Genomic DNA, 2,782 nt, shown 5'->3' with positions numbered 1-2,782 from the left:
CCCACCTCCTCCATCTCCCCCTCCTCCCTCACGCCCCTGCCCTCCCGCCACCCCCACTCTTTGCTCATGAAAGATCTCAAGTGTCCCAGTGGATATGTGTGCACCTCATCCTTGAGGGACACCTCGACACAGATGTAGCTGTGGAAGAGAGGCAGGCAGTTACACCAAATGATCCCCTTGACTGCCCACTGCCCACTCCTGTTAATGGTCACTTTTACCAGGCCCAGGAACAGACCAATAAGGAGATCCTCTGCCCGCTCTCCTCAGCACCGTGTGCTCAAAGATCAGGAGCGTGGGGCTGAAGTGCAGCCAGAAATTGAGCAGCAGCCCCTTCAGAGAATGGAAGAGGAGCTGGAATCTCTCACACTCGATAGAAATATTAAACACAGACTCCTCCAGGTTACAGAAATTACAGGCAGCCTGGGAATCAGTGAATTGATTTCACTCTCCATTGCACGGGACTGCCGTGTGTAACACCCTTCACCCCAAATCCCCGATGGACAGAAGGAGGATCCCACATGGACAGCATCCCACTGGGAGACCCTGCCTCCTCCGGACAACAGGACAGAACGCCACAGAGTGTCTGGATGGGCGATGAGATCGAGGGAGTGGAAGCTGTGCAAGAGCAGCCCGTACAGGAAACCCCTCCGGGCAGAGTGGAATGGCAGAGAGGGGATTTACCCTCAATCAGACACTCCGGAACCATGGACAGGAGCTGGAGTAGCCAACAAAATGGGCCCTGAATCTGATGTCCACAATATTGGTGATCCACCATCAAACTCTTTCTCCTGATCCAGGTGGGATTGGTCAGGGTGGATCCTGTGGGCCAACACGGTGCCAAGGTGAGCAGACATGGTCCTGACAAAGATCCTGTAGACCGTGCTGAGGAGGGAGACTGGGCGCCACTTCATAAACAGGAGGAGATCCCCCCTCTTGGGCAGCAGGACAATGATGGAGAGGAACATTTCCCCGGTCACTGGATTTTCCCTCAGGACCCGTGTGTAGTCTCCCCGCCCACCCCCCAGGACATCCCAGAACCTGCTCTATGGTCAGCATGTCCAGCCCCGGGGACTTGCCCCTCGAGAGCCGGTCAGGGGCACTGGTCGGCTCAGTCAGGCTAAGGGGAAAATTGAGTCACTCAGCACCCTCTGTGCTGACCTTCGACAGATCCTCCCACAAACCTCTGTCAGCATCATCACTGGACAGATCCAGAGAGAAGAGAGCTCGGGAGAAGGCTGGGGCCTGGACACTGATACTCTCCGATTCAAGACCAGGGATCCGTCATCATGCAGCAGCCCCAGGAGCTTCTTATGGAGTCGCTGTCTTTTTTCCAGTGAGTAGAAGATGGGGGAGACATGGTCCAGGTCCTGAGGGAACCGGATCTGTGATCCCACAAACACATGACAGGACTCGATAATCTGCCGCTCCCTCAGAGCACCCTTCTTCTCTCCGTACACCTTCCACAGGGCCGGTCCTTGTTGTGGGGCTTCTAGGATGCTTTGCTTGTTAATGTAGTTATAATCACCGTTCCCCTCAAATAGCCAGACAAAGTCAGAGTGGTTCAAAATGATTTATTGAAGACTAGAGCTACAGGACCCTCTTTAGACCATTAAGGCCAGTCAGAGTTCAGAATTTAGAAATACACAAGCAGTTATAGTTTCAAATTTGATTACAAATAATTAGCATAGACCAATCAATGTACAGGAGTTATCTCTATCCACTCACTGTTATTGATTAAGGTTACATCATTCATAAGGTACAGATATTGAAACAAATCACAATCACCATACACTTGCTTAATTGTAACATCCAATCAGCGTTAAGTTTTGATTGTAGGTTATTGTTCCAACTATCTTTGGACACCCCAGCTGTGTCTGAATGTAAGAACACAAATCAATCCTCCCATTCCAAATGTCTGCTTCAATGTCCTCTCCCAGACGAAGGCATCTTCCTCCCCTTCTGTTTATATGAAAGGTCTGTAACTCAGACACTCGGCCTTTGCCTGGCAATAGCAGCTTACTATCCTGATATGCATGTCTCTGCTGTTAAACTGTGTGCAGGCTTTTTTGTGGTTTAACCCTTTCACTGGACACAGTTATTAATATGGCTACTATTCTCTTCTATAATTATTAGTATGGGTACTATTCCCCCTCAGTCCTCAACTCAGAGTGAACTCCAGGTCGAGCACCTCCTGCTCCCACCCCTGAACCATGGCCTTCTGTCCCCTCATCAAACCCCTCACAGACTCCCGACAGAAGATGTGAACCTTCTGCGAGACGTCAGCTCCGACCATCGGTCGAGGATCAGCTGGAGTTTGTCACGAGCTGTCAGCCAGGAATTCCCGGAATTCCCTGAGGGAGATGAGGGGGAGTCCCCCACTGACGATGGACTCTCAATCCTCCCCGGTGCCCTCCACTGAGTCCCAGTCCTCCTCTGTATTCTCACTGTCAGTGACCACCCCCCTCACCCCAGTCGGCTCTGCCTCTGTCACCATCCCACCCCCAGGATCGAGGGCAGAGGGCCCCTCCCTGGGCTGCTCTGTAGGTTCTGGGTCAGAGGGTGACGGCGGTTCAGGATCCCCTTCCACCTCAGGCACCGGGTCACACGGCAACTCAGGGAAAAGGTCTATCCCCAGAACCAGTGACCTCGGTTTTAATATCAAAGATGGAGAATGGGGGCCTTCCCCCCAGCCCCCCCACCCTGTGACCCAGTGTGTGGGGCCTTCCCCTCCCCCACCCAGTGACCCAGTGTGTGGGGGCCTCTCCTCCCCCGCCCAGTGACC

General features: G+C 53.0%; 1 protein-coding gene across 1 annotated transcript in view; it reads right to left on the bottom strand.

The window, feature by feature from the left end:
* Positions 1 to 1,556: 1,556 nt before the first annotated feature.
* Positions 1,557 to 2,782, bottom strand: part of LOC144497614 (uncharacterized) — a 110,473-nt gene continuing 109,247 nt past the window's right edge. The window contains exon 17 of the mRNA XM_078219055.1: positions 1,557 to 2,782. This exon is cut by the window's right edge and continues 883 nt beyond it. The gene's annotated coding sequence lies outside the window, so the exon portion shown is untranslated.

Source organism: Mustelus asterias, chromosome 8 (assembly GCF_964213995.1).
Source record: "Mustelus asterias chromosome 8, sMusAst1.hap1.1, whole genome shotgun sequence".
NCBI classification, from domain to species: Eukaryota; Metazoa; Chordata; class Chondrichthyes; order Carcharhiniformes; family Triakidae; genus Mustelus; species Mustelus asterias.
The sequence above is the reverse complement of the archived record's forward strand: the minus strand, read 5'-3'. Positions and strand labels throughout refer to the sequence as shown.